General features: G+C 45.9%; 1 protein-coding gene across 3 annotated transcripts in view; it reads left to right on the forward strand.

Annotated features, from left to right (window-relative positions):
• Pgant9 (polypeptide N-acetylgalactosaminyltransferase 9) overlaps positions 1–14,379 on the forward strand; it is a 60,574-nt gene that overhangs the window by 732 nt on the left and 45,463 nt on the right. The window lies entirely within an intron of this gene.

The following is a 14,379-nucleotide window of genomic DNA, read 5'->3' on the forward strand; positions in this document are numbered from 1 at the left end:
ATTTGTTGTTAGACTTGCTTCCCACTCTTCCGTCCGACACGCGACCCGCGACCTGCGACCGGGTTGTCTTGGGGGTTGGATGGAACATATTCTGTCTCAAGTCACAACCTCAGCGGCTGGCACCCACCCCGGCACCTGCTGCTGCTGCTGTGCCTGCTGGCGCCTTCGCTCTCCCTTCCCGCCCCCTTTGCCCGTGACAACAGATCAAACATTTGTTTTTGTTGCGTGTCTTTGCCGACGCCGCGCGGCGTCCCGTTAACTTGGACTGACATTTTACATGGCATTGCTTTTTCTTCTTCTTCTTCTTGTGACTGCTTCTTGTGTTGTTTTTGGTTCTCATCCAAACCCCACCTTCTCCTCATTGTTGTTGTTGCTTTCGTCTTGCATGAGTTCTCTTTCACAGCTCTTCCGCATGCTCTTCGTGCATTGACTTTTTGTCTCTCTTTCTGTCTACAGCAGAAGCTCTGCTGTTACTGTTACTGATAGGTGGGAGTGAGTGAAAGAGAGATCTTCGATCGGGAAAACATTTCGAATAGAGGGCGGGAGAGAGTCCTCTCTGGAAAGACAGAGGGGACAGGGTATCCACGATTCTTCATACATTTCGGATCAGATTTCACGTGTTTTTGTTTGCAAATGACTTTTTATTGGCCATTTCCTTGACTTTGCTTGCCTGTCTGTTTTGCTCTCTTTTTTTTTTGGCACTGGTTGGCCCTCGTCTTGCATGTACTGGCGTGTGCGAAAAGAAAAAATCAATAAATTTCATTTGATTTTTATGTTGCGCCTCCTGCCCCATGCCCCACCCCCCCCTCCCCTGCTCACGGCTGACCGAGCCCACAGCTGTGTCTGGGAGAAGGACGGACGGAGGGAGAAGAACCGTTGAATGGAAGCGCTTTGTATTTGCCTTTGGCTTTGCAATGACAGCTTTTAGCGCCACCCCCACCTCCATCTCTACCCCTTAGTCCTACGCCTAGAGCCCTTAGCCAACCCCCAACCCAGCCTTCCTCCCTCCAGCCCCTAGTCCTGGCCTCACCCAAAGCTCCCTCTCTCGCGTCCACCCTTTGGCTTGCTCGCTGTCTCTTTCTGTGCGTTTTGCCGCGTTTTGTTTTGCTCTGGGTCTGGCCTAGAATCCAGCCAAGAGAAGAACCGAAAAAAACTTGTCTTTTGTTATTAATTATCAAAGGCGGCTCCCCCGAGGAAGGGGCGGGCATCGCTAGCCAGACCCGCCCAAATTAGACAGACAGACGGACGGACGGACAGATGGATGGATTGGTGTCAGCGGCAGGGGGCAAGGGGCAGCCCAAGAGCCGCCTCTATACTAGTCTTCTAATTAATTCAGAACTTTTATCAGATTGGGCTCTCCACTGGAAACCCGTTCTCTTCTCTTCCACTGCACCATTACTCACGGCTGTACACGCTATACTCAAAGATAAGATAAGATTAGAATGCTTCAGTTGGAATGGGGTATATCTTTTGGGGCCAAGTGTAGCCCCGTCCGGGGGTTATCTTTGCCTGGGATTTCAAATGTCATAATGGAATAATTTGACAACCGGATTGTTGACAGTTTTCTTATGTCATTTGTTTTGTGCAGCGAACACTTCTCTTGAGCATCAGTCTTGAGGGTAAATCCTGAGGCTAATTCGTTCCCATCGCTCTTTCTTTTAGCAGTTTCTTTGGACGGCACCTTTAGGCCGTCATTCATCCTACCCTTCATAATGACTCCATTAGCCACAGCAGGAAAATCAGGTGAAAATGACATTTTTCTGTCATTCGGGGCATCCCCTCTCATGCTCTCCTGGGACCCCGTCAAGTGGGTTTATACTCCTGTTTCGCATTTGTTTAATTTCAAAAAATTCACCTTTATCGCCCTCGTTTGTTGCCTGTGACGACCTGTGGGCGAGAGGGTTCCGTTTAATTTCATTTCCATTTTCCATAAAACGAGTTTCTGGCTTTCTCAGCGGAAAGGGAGTAGGGAGAGAGTAGGTGCTTGGGGCTGGAGTTATGGCTGAAACCAAGTCCGGGGTTGACCGAGGTCTGGCTCTCCCTCTTTTCTCCCTCTCTCTGTGGCTCGTTTGATGCTTGGTTGCATCATTAAGAGGCAGCGGCGGCGGCGGCGGCGGCAATTAACTTTAATTATTTATGTCGGCCACTGGGATCGAGAGACGGGACGGGACGGGACGGGACGGGACGGGACGGGACGGGGAAGGGGCATCTGGAGCCCACCTGCGGTCCTCGGGTAAAAGTTAAAGCTGTTGCCATTTATGTTAATTTAAATAAATTAATCACTCCACATATTAGTCCTCTTTAGTGTGGCTTACATCATGTCGCAAGAAGATCGTCGGAACCGTCGCAACCGTCGACGGTTCTGTTTTCCGTATCTTTTGTGTCTGTGTTCTTTGCCGTCGTCTGCTTTTCAACAGCTGTTGGCTCTGAATTTTCCTATCAACTGCTGCTTACTGCTTCGGCTCCCACCTCTTCTTCGACCTGCCCGCCTGCCGTATTGCCGTATTTTGCACGTCTGCACGTTCGCCACTGCAAAAAAGAGCCAGAAAAAGCTGTTCCAAACCGAAGAAAAACAGCAAAAAAACAGTTGTCAAAATGTGGTACATGGGAAAAAAATTATTCACTATTCTTTTGTCTTGTAGTTTTTTACGTATTGCTGCACGTTCCTCAGTGGAATATCCGATATCTTCTAACCAGCGTAATGTGGGGCAGAGGGATTCCTTCAGGGGCGGAAATGTTTTGGGGCACGTTCCAGGGCTTCGGTTACCCGAAAGTCGATTGATACACTCCTCCATCCGTAACACAGCTGAAAGTATCTAAAAGTAGTATCTTTCATGGTGGCATCTTCCATGGAAACAGTTTGGCAATCCAATCATCTTTGTCTTTAGAATTCCCCATTTCCGTTTCGGCTTTTCAGGTTTCTTCCTTCCATGTTTCGAGTTGTCTTCTGGCTGACCCAGTAATTTCCCTTTGAAGAAAGTTGCTCCTTGGCAGAATGGTCCCCGTAACCATACCCTTACCCATACCCTAACCGTAAACATATAGAATGAACAAACTTTATGTCAGAAGAGATCTTTTGTCCAGAGTTTTCTGTGTGTTGTGTTGGTCTTTTGCTTGATTTTCGGGTTTATTTTTCATTTCTCATATTTTGTTTGTTTGTTTCTGGCTTCTGGCCTTTTATAGTAAGTATAATGCTGTGCTGTGCTGTGCTGTGCTCTCCCGTGATGATAACAATGCTGAGCAAAACTTTTTAGCAGCCTTTTATGTACTCTCCCTCTCCCCTCTCCCATACCCCAATACCCCACTTGCCTCGCACTCATTCGTTTTTCCTTGGACGCTTCCTACTCCTCTGTAGCTCTTTTTGGCATCTGGAAGCTCGGGATTCTCTCCTCGGGATCCCTCTCCTTGAGAAGGAGAGCATTCTGATGCGTAATTCATTACGAGTCTGAGGGTTCGCCTTGGGTCTGGGGCTCTGTTTACTCCGGTTTCTCTGGTTTCTGGCCTTTGCGGAAGTCTCAGTTTCAATTTCAGTGCAAGATATCGCACAAACTATTTGTATTTTTGTATCTGAGTTCTGCTCATACTTTATCCCCACACCCACTCTCTTGCTCCATTGTTCTCTGGTCTGCTCTCCCCCTAATCTCTGCTGCTGTGGCATGCCTTGGCCTGTTGTTCGTTTATCCTAAGTCTACGCTTATGAAAACATACATTTTTCACTGGCGATAAGAAGTTTCTGAAACAGTGAAAGCTCTGCTGAGCGGACTGTCCGCCCCAGAGAGCCCGCACTGTATCTACAACATTAAATATACATAAATATCTAAGCGCTACTGGGGAATGCTTATCCCGTACATATCCCACATACGTACAAATTCCTCTCTATGAGTTTAAAGAGTCGACTAGGCGATACCCAACACTTGGGAAACATGGGGAGAAACATTCCGTTGGATCTTATCTGGATAATCTGTATATGAAATAATCCCTTCTGTTAAAGGAGAACCCCAGAAGCTTCCACAGATTCGAATATCTCTGGGAAAAGCCTTCCCTCCTTCCTGCAACTGAAAATCTGTTACAGTCAGCGAATAAATTGCACTCATTAAATATTTATTAGATTGCCAGACGCCTAGATTCCCGGCTCTCCTCCCCACTCCTCCACGGAATACTCAAGTGCGAGTGCGAGTGCGAGTGCCAGTACTCGTATCCATGGGCTATGTATCTCCTGAATGTATCTTCCCTTCCTTGACTTTCTTTCTTTATAAATTCATAAAAATCGTATGCGATACACGGACAGAACCCTTTTGTTCATATGATAATGAGAGCTGTTGCGCCTCTGTTCGTTCTCCTTTGGGTTCCCTCGCCATCCCCATCCCCATCCCCATTCCCCCGCCCCTCTTTTCTGTGCCTATTTTGGCCAGAATTCTTTGGGTTCTGCCCCTCAAAGTCATGACATGTGCCGGCGCGGACCAATTTATGGCCATGGATACTATAAATTGTGGCCGAAGCTATTGATTTGCTGTTGGCCATTCAGGCTGCCGCTGCTGCTGCCGCCGCCACTGCCACTGCTGCTGCGTGTGGTGACAGTTGACAGTTGAGTTACAAGGTCATTATGTGGGGTTGTGTTGGGCGGAGTGGCGTGGAAGTGGAAGTGGGGAAGGGAACTGACTGGACCCATAGACTGGAACTCGTTGGTGCGTCATGGGATAGAAACGTATCTATGGGTCTGCGGGCAGGCGAGCAGGAGAGCAGGCGAGCGCGTGTATGAGCGCAATTACAGTTAATGTCCAAAGCGTGGATTCATTTCCGTTTTAAACAATTTTTGCCTTCTTTTGGATTTTTTGTTCGGTTTTTCGGTTGATTGATGGTTCGGAATAGAGAGGCTGAAAGGTCATCCCATCCGAATGACTGGCAGCAATCTCTCATCCATTGTTTTGCCACACAAAGGAGAAGGAGAAGAAGGAGGAGGCGGAGGCGACCCCTAGACCGAGATGATCCCTCGCCTGAGACCTAGATTGAGCCGTCCCTCCGACTGCCTGTCTGTCTGTCTGTCTATCTGCCTGTTCGAGTCGTGTCTGCCTCTGCGTATCATCCGTAGATATAAATCTCTGGTTTTTTTGGTTAGAGGTTCACTTTTTTGCTGGCTGCTACTGCTTCTGCTGTTCTTTGGCATTAGATTTCCATATTTGTAGAATCAATTAGTGTGTTTGACACTCGATAAGGCCACGGCCAGCAGGTCTTGGCTGGAAGTGGAAGTGGGTCGCAGCTTGAAAGTGCAATGCGAACGAGGAGCGCTTTCTCCCAACCGACACAGGGGGAGATGCAGAGCTGCACGATGGAAGCCACAAGATACAAGATACACATACTGACAGCTACTTAATCGAAGTCCAGAGTGAAATGCAGCCAAGACCAAGACCCAAAACCCAAGACCCGAATCGGAAACCGAAACCCAAGACCTGGGTCTCAAGGGAGCCAGAGATGAAGATGCCCGATGGCCGATGGCCGACTGGCCAGATGACTGCCGCATTCCACTTGGCCAAAGCCAAAGCTGCAGGCCCCAAAAAATACACTCATACTCATACTTAAACTCATACCAAACCATGCCACAAGATGTGTCTGGCTGTTCGGGGTATCTTTGTTTTTGGTGGATGGTAGATGCTGGATGCAGGAACCTGTTTGCTTTGGGATTTGGTCTCTTATTTTTATTTTTGTTTCGATTTTTTTTTATGTTGAAAATTTACGAGTTTGGCGAATACCAAGCGGGAAGAATTCAATGAACTCGTCTTCTAACTTGGCTTTCGGCTCTCCTCGAGAGAGTGAAGAGTGTGTGTTCGAGAGTAGGTCTGTGTGTGTGTGTGTGCTAAGTGGGCAGATCCCCAGACATGGTCTCGGGCCATGTAAATGGGGAGTTCTCCATTCCCTGCCCCCTCTACCCCTCTACCCATGTCCCCCTCCCTACCAAAACACACAGAAATTGCTTTCGAATTGGATTAGCAACATACGAAAAAGTTTGTTCGTTCTCCTGTTGCTGCCACAGAACTTGTATGCCGCATGTTGCAGTCGTGTTGATGTTGATGTTGTTGTTGTCGGGGTGTTCCTGTTGCAGCTTCTTGTTCCAACATTTGTCTTGTCATTGCGATTGTTGTAGCTGTTGTTGTTTTTGTTCCGAGTGATTGTTGAACTTATTGTTGGAGTTGTTGTATTTGTCGTCGTTTCTGTTTTTTGTTGTTGTAAATATTTGTTAGTTACTGTTATTGATCCTTTTTGTGGGTGTTGTTGAACAATTTTTGTTATTGTTTTGTTGTTGAAGTTTTTGTAGAAGCTATCAACTTATTGTTGAATTTACTGTATTTGTTATTGCAGTTGTTGTCGCTGGGCTTGTTGTTGTAATTATTTTTGTAACTATTGTTAATAGAATCTTTATTGTTATAGATTTTGTTGTTGTAATTATTGTATCGTGTATTGTTGTAGCATAATTTGCTTTTGTCGAAGATTCAAGATTAGTATTTTGTGAAATATTTCGGCTTTGTAGCTGTCGAAGTTTGTTTTTGTGGTATTATTTTGCTCGCACTAGATTCCTGTTGTTGTAGTTTTAGTTGTTGAAATTATTGTGGTCTCTCTTGTTTGCCAAAGGCCAGATGATGCGTCGCTTTCATGGCCTGCCCCCATCCGATGTCCAATTAGTTGCAGAGAGTTGTGCGTTTTTGGTCGTCGCCCCACTTGCCCCATCGTCTGTGACCAACTTTGGACACAAATCTGCCCTCCCCGCTCAGCCCGCTCGGCCCGCTCGGCCCACTCTGCCCACTCTCCACCCGACCCGTTCAAAGATATTTTTAATTGTGGACAACGGACAATTAGTCTTCAACTTATAATTAAATGTAGCCAAAGCTCTGACGATGGCCAAAGCCACTAAGCGACACTAAGAGTCGGACATCTAAGTTTTAATTGCCATCATTTGTTGGAGTACTCAAGCACGTTGTGGGGGTGGGGGGAGACGAGACTCAATAAATCCATTTAAAGAGCAGAAGTGTTTGGCAACAGATTTGAATGCGTAATAATCAGCAAGAGAAGGCATAGGGCTACAATCGGAAGCGTAGTAAACCCGAAAACTGTATGAAAATCGATTGCTAGAGGCCCAATGGGTTTCCCGTTTAGTTAATAAACATTTAACCATCGAATATTGGCCTCTGAAAAACCACTGAATGTTCTCTTTAAATTGAAACCTGCTGTCGGCCACCAGTTGAACATCAAATTTTGATCAAAAACTAAATTAATTATTCAGTTATTCAAAACATGGAAAGCCCCAAAGGAAAATCGAAAACAAAACATTCGTTTCTCTATGGTTTTTTGTGCAATGCCTGCCCCAAGCACTGAACATAGAAGTGTGTTTGTGTGTGTGTGTGTTCATGCCCCATCATCTTTTATTCAACGATCTTCGAATATAATTTTCAGCAATTTTAATTGCTTAAACAATGGCCTTTTTGCGGGCATTTAACAAAGTATCTGAGAACAAAACAGACAAAACAGACAAAGACAGAGAATCGTCTTCAATTTATGGCAGAAATAGAGGCAAAAATACAGTCAGATACAGGCACATACAGATACAGATACATCGCTCTAATGACTCGAACTAACCTTCGGCAACAAATCACGGGCTGTCAGAGGCAGAAAGATGAAAAATAAATATACAGAAAAATATAAAATACAAATACAATGGCCAGCAGAAGATTTAATAAAGCACCAGCCAGCAGCAGCACCCCAGTGGCAGTGGCAGTGGCAGCGGCAGTGGCAGCGGCAGCCCACCATCGAAAGGCCAATCAAGAGAAACCTGTTGCAATGCTCTGCTGCTGCTGCTGCTGCTTCTATGGCTCTTAACTTGTTTCTTTTGCCGTGTTTTATATTCTGCCTCTTCTGTTGTTGTAATGCAGAGGGTTCTTGTGGGTCTTGTTCACAGTTTTTCACCGGTTTCCACCCCCCTCCCGCTGTGCTCCCTCTGTTTTGGCATTAGAGGAGAGACATGAATGTTCATTAAACCGTAACCGCAGCGGCAGCGGCAGCAGCAGCAGCAGCGTCAGAGTTGTCAAGCTCTCGGTGTCGCCTCTAAAGCTAAACATTGCGGCAAATGCCAATGCAAATGCCTCAGTGGCTGCCTTTAGGAGAGCTTCATAGAGAGCCCCCATATCAGTGACATTTAAGCAGGAAGGTGGCAATATGCTGCTGCTGCTGTTGGCTAGAGTCGCCCAACAACGAAGGATGGATGCTCTTCTTCTTTCCTTCGATACCATTCATGTTTCTTAATGTTTACTTGCTGCCAAATACAAAATGGATCTAAGTCAAGGAGCTATGGAACTGTGTGAATGTTGGTTTATGCTTAGTTCTTACCAGGGATCCCATGATTCACCGAATGTATCTCTGTATCTCATGGATAACGAGACTCCCAGTATTTAAATCTGCCACAAATTTCACACTTTTCTTCCCCCCGAAATCTATTTTAAATATTTTTCACAGCAAACTGCTAAAAGTCGTCCCAAAATTTAACAGACTCTTTCGAGTTCTTTTGTCGGTGGTTTGGGGCTCGTGTTCCACTCATTATAGCCCCCGATCCTCGGCAAAAAAGGTCTCGTCTTACACTCGGGGCACACAGAAACAAAAGGGATGGACAACGAGTCAAACGCGCTTTTGGCCTTCGGGCATTAAACTTTACTTAGCCATAGCCAAAGGCATAGCCATGTTTCCCCCTTAACTTTTTACATTTGTGGCAAATGTTGCATCATCATTAATACAGACAGACCGCAACAACAGAGCACAATCATTGATGCTGATGATGATGGTGGTTCCTCTCGTTCTCTAGAGGGTCTTCCCACTCGGCAGCACTCCCTCTCTCTCTCTCTGTGTGTCTTTCAAATGAAAATGCAGGCAATGATGACAGCTGCTCCTTAAGTTAAACCTTTGTATTCGATTCGAAATGTTAATGGTTAATGCCAAGACGAGCCTATGCCACTAGGCGGAAGGTGCGGTGCTGTTCATGAGTCACTCCAAAAAAAGGCGAGAAAATGTCAGCGCCAGGGGGGAGGAGTCTCTATGGGTCTGTGGGTCTGTGGCTCTCAGTAAAGACCCAAACCGAATGCAATTTATCACATGTTGCAATGAAAAATCTGTGAAATGCACTCAGGTGCCGTCAAATATTTAAAGCATGCCACAGAGAGCAAGGCAACAGCAACAGCAACAGCAGGGCCTCTGGTCTCTGGTCTCTGGGCTCTGGTGAAGTCATTAAGCTGGAAGTTAGGTAACTCTTCTTCGAATGGTCTGTGGCAGAGGCCCTGCAGCTGCAACGGAGCACCAGCCAGTGGAGGCAGGTTGCAGCACTGCCGCTGGATTGAGCCGTAATTAGTCGGCGGCGGAGATCTTTTGTGAACCCCCCTCTCTGCTGCCAGTGTGTGTTGCAAACGTACAAATTAGATGTTCAGCGGCTATGTGGGTCGCCTGGGAATTAACACCCGCAAAAATGTGTCACTGATCCCCTCGTTGGATAGGAGAATAATCTCTGAATAATCTGGAAGCACCCCGAAGCGAAGAGCTCCCCATAGCTACTCCACGCGGTATTCAAATCGGAATGGAATGGAATCGCATTCCAGGCACGTTGGAAATTAACTAAAAAGGGAAAAAGAATAAAAAGAGCACAAGAAAAAAGAACCAAAATACATTCAAATAAAATGAAAAGGCAATCACAGTAACAACAACAACAACAACAACAAAAACAACAACACTCTACTGCTGTGGGCACGGTCCAAGAGGTGTTGAGGTGACCACGACACCGCGGCCGACCAGGTGAACAACCCGTCTGACTGTCGACCGTCGATTGGCTTTTTGGGAGCTCTGTGTTTTTTTTACAGCTATTTACTCTCCCTCTCTCTCTCCCTCACTCTCCAACTCTCGCACTCTCTCTCTCTCTCCTGCACCTCTCTTCTTTGGTTTTTTCGGTTGCGTTTGCTTTGTGCTTGGAGCACCTGTTTGTTTTTCTTTCCGACATGCTGTTGAGATCTCTAATTATACTCGCCTCTGCTTTTTCTGTTTGCATAAACAAAGAAAGTTTGAAGCCAAAACAATAAAAACACAAAAACAAAATTAAAGCAAAAATTACAGTAGATAAATACAAAATGTCTAAATTATCGTGGGGTTACGGTTCAACCGACCAACCATCAAACGGTAGCCGTAAAAGTGTGAAAATTATTACCAATCGCACGAAGAGCACGCGGGGAACCCTCATTCTAATGGGGTGTTTTCTATGAAAGTGCGTATATAGGAGGACTATATAGCTGGCAATTATTGAACAGCGAATCACTGATTAAATCTGTAACAGTACCCAAAAAGGTGGCCCAACCTTTAAGTGTTCTAAGGGAACTCGGGTTCTGGTGAGAAGGGCAAGGATATAGGAGTATCCATGGGATTAATCTCCAGATCAATATAAACCTTACATTTTCAATGAATGGTTTCAAGGGAACTCTGGTTCCAATAGAGTTATTTCTATGAAAATGTCCATATAGAAGCACCAATAAATCCAGTAATTTTTCTGGGAAAAATTAAGGAAATCGTATCAAAAGTTTTGGTTTTACTCACTATACCCGATACTCAAAATGAGTATAGGTTGTGTTTAATTATACAATAAAGATCGAAATGTTTCTTTTTCTCTTGAATTTCTTTATACATGTTTTTGTGCAACACACCCTGTAATTTTTGCCGTTCCATGTTTCATAATTTTGTGAAAAATTGCCTGAATATTTCCCGTTCCATGTTTCATAATTTTTCCCTATGAACTTGCTAATTTTTTGTGTGCTTTGATGGAAGTTATGTAAAGTGAAGGCCCTCTGGCTGGGCAGTGGGAGAGGGAGGGGAGGGGAGGGGGAGCCAGTGCTGGTGGTAGCCGTGACTTTTGTTCAGCTTTTTGTCTGTTGCCATCATCGTGTCGCATCATGGTAGATCCACCATCGTCATCGAGTCACTTTCACTGTCATTGGAGGTGCCCCAAAGATTATGATGGTGATTGTGTGCGCTGTTTCGATTGTTTATTTTTAGTTTTTGCCATGTTGATATCATCAGTGAATGAATGAGTGGACGAATGAACGAACGAACGAATAAGTACAATAAATGGTTATTTTTGTTTGGAATTACTCGCTACTCTGTACCGTACGCCTTTCGCCCTAAATTTTATAGAGCGGTGTTTTTTTTGTTTGCCTCGGATATGGAAATGGAATTCAATTCGTAGGGAGTTCAATTATTTTTCATCAAATTTCGGATAGCTACGAATCATGCTGGGGCAGCAACAGCAACAGAAGCAGCAACAGAATGTACTTTACACAGCAGTTGGCCGTACAATAAATGTACAGTACGTAGTATTTTTAGCAACGATTGGTTCAATATTTGTTGAACAAAATGCGAACAATGCTTTCAGAGGAGTGCAATGTCGTCTCACTGCCGCTCTTTGTGCCCGGTTGTTTGTTATCTGAAATGTCTGTAAATGAAATGCATTCGCAATTAAGTCTGGAATATTCATTCGATATTCACGTGGCCTATCAGTCCATCAGATATGTCCCCTCTTATTGGTCTTGTGTGTTTCGGTTCCGTTCCCCTTTGGCTATCGAGGGCACCCACCTGCTATCGGCTTTTGGTTTCGTGGAATTCGGAGCAATTGAAGCAGTCAGTCGGCCCCTGATTGATCCGACACTTATATCAGTTTTAAGTGGATTGATAGCCCTGAAATATTAATCAGTTTTTTTGGGCTCTGGGAGTGTGTTTTCGAGAATCGACTCAAAAGTCCAAAAGCAGTGCTTATGGATAGTATGGATATAATGTGACATTTAGGCGGTGTTTTTATGGTGTGTTTCCTTTCAGAAAACTGATCTTAATCGCTTGTCCAACGCGACATCGATTCTCTCCCCTGCCCAACCACGAGACGCGAGTGTGCGAGTGCGAGTCGGAGTGCGAGTGTGTTGCAATCCACGCTCTCCTCAAAGCGTGTTTTAGATACCAGTACGACTCCAGAGCTCCGTCTCTGCTGTGTGCTGTGGGCAGAGATACGCAAAGTATCTCCGGCCTGACCCACAACCCACACACAGAGCCATGCTAAAGAGATACAGATACAGATACAGATACAGGGAGGGAGCATACAGTGCAGCAGTGCAGCAACTGGGACTGGGCCTGGGTTTGGGCCTGGTCTCGCCTGCAACTTTTACAATCAGAGCTAATTAGCAAATTCATGCTAATTTCGAGTTGTAACAAATAAAATTACAACGACGCGTCGCGTCGCATCGCACGTGTCGCTTTATGTAATTAGTTGCAACATGTTGGCCAAAGTTTACTCTCTTTCTCGCATCGAGATATAGAGAGAGGGAGAGGTAAAGATAAGCACTCGTTGGAGTGCCGGTTGCCCTGTCCTTGCCTCCTCGTTACGAGTGATAAAACAAAAGTTATGGCAACCCATGGGAACCCCTCTTGAGAATGCTGGAATCACTGAGAAATTCGCATAATTCATAATGAAGATGTTGTAAAGAGTGATCGCTCGAGACTGGAAGAGGGAGGGATGGATGGATGGATGAATGGATGGGTGCATGGACAGATGGATGGATGGGACTCCGGTCTAGGGCTCGTTTATCATAATGCAAAAAAGGGTCTGCCCAGGACGGGCTCCTCTGGGGCAGCCAGCCAAGCGCATAATTACAAGTTGTGTGCCACAGTCCAGTCTCCCTTTCGATGAAGGATGGACGGGAGACGATCACGGGACTCGATCTGTGACCATTGCGGCCATTTATCGTGTCACGCGGCCATATCTACTGTTAGCTACTGAAAGGCTGGGGCTTTCGAGGCCTAAAATCGATTTCAGTTATTGATTGTAATGACTCCTTGGGCCCCATCCTTCATGGCTGCCTTCCATCTACCCAGTCCGTCTCTCTGTCCGTCTGTCCGTCAGGCCGTTTCCCTTACAGTCTTTTGTATCTTTTCAGCCTAGACTGGGTTTCTGGTCTATCTTTTCAGCCTGGTCTCCTCCCCATTCGGTTGGGTGATTAATTTTTGTGTCGAGTCAGGTTTGGGCTGCCCGCCCCCCTTCCCCTCTGCCGCTCTGGTGCCTTTTGTGATTTGAAAAATTAGTGCAAACTGCAAATGATCATAAATCAAACAGTTTTGTTGATTGCATTCGAAGTGCCCACAAATTGCATGATTTTGCAATTTCTGGCCTCTTTACGAGGCACTGCACTGACTGTGGCATGGTCCTCTGCTGCCTCTGCTGCTGCTCCTCCTGGAACGTTGCAGTTTGCATTCCCCGGATGCTGCTGACACACGACTACAGTCAACAATCGGCAGTCGACAGACAACGGACAACGGACATCGATTCCTTGTCCTTTGTCCAACACGACAGAAGATATTCCTCCTCTTGGTAGTTCCGCAAATAACTCGAATTTTTCTTACGCGAAATCAACTGGCACGAAGCAAAACGAAAACCAACCTAGCCGAAACGATTGCCTGGCATTTTACGAGTATCTCTTCTTCATTCCTGGCTGAAATTTTATTGTTTTGTAATTAAATTTCAAAGGAAAAAAAGGGAGAAAATCAGGGGGAAAGGCACGTTTCGACATCTAAGCCACAGTTCCAGGCCTGCAGGCCCAACTCTGGGCCACAGGTGACGACTTGCCTGTGGATGATAACTGGTTTCCCCGCTATGTAAATGAAGTATCTACGACTTTGGCTAATACTCGTACTAACGTACGAGTGGAAAGAAAAAGAGGGGCATCGCGTGTGCGACCTTCGCTCATCGATGATTATGATGAGGGACAGACAGAACGCAAAAAACCATATAAACATTGAACAATTGCACACAAAATGAAACCCAACTCAGCGCCAACTTAGCCCCAACACAGCCCCAACTCAGCCCCAACTTGCGCCTGAACATGGAGCATCGCACGAAGATAACTCCATGACGTAACCCATTCTCGAGGCGATTGCTCTCCACTCTCCACTGTCCACTGTCCGCTCTCCAGTGACCAATCGTCAAGAGTGTTTCGATCATTAGCTAATAATTTACGCCATTAATTTGAGGGCGAACAAACGTGGAAGAGCCTTTAGGCCGAAATGGGGGATCGTTCTGGTAATCGGCTTAAGGTTTATGGAAGACCATTTACTTTAATGAACTCCCATACATGCGTGGCCTCTGGACTGGGCGGGTGGTCTCTGGTCTCTGGTCTCCGGTCTCCGGTCCATGCTCTAAGAATGTTCTGTAGCTCAAAGTGGATCTCTGTCGCTACTGTGCTTTGTTTTCCAGCTCCCTCTCTATCTCGTTTGAGTGTGTTATCGGGTTTTGCATACTCTTTACAGTGTCCGTTGCAGCACCTGGGAGCA

The sequence above is a fragment of the Drosophila pseudoobscura genome, chromosome 3 (genome assembly GCF_009870125.1).
Source record: "Drosophila pseudoobscura strain MV-25-SWS-2005 chromosome 3, UCI_Dpse_MV25, whole genome shotgun sequence".
Lineage (NCBI taxonomy): Eukaryota > Metazoa > Arthropoda > Insecta > Diptera > Drosophilidae > Drosophila > Drosophila pseudoobscura.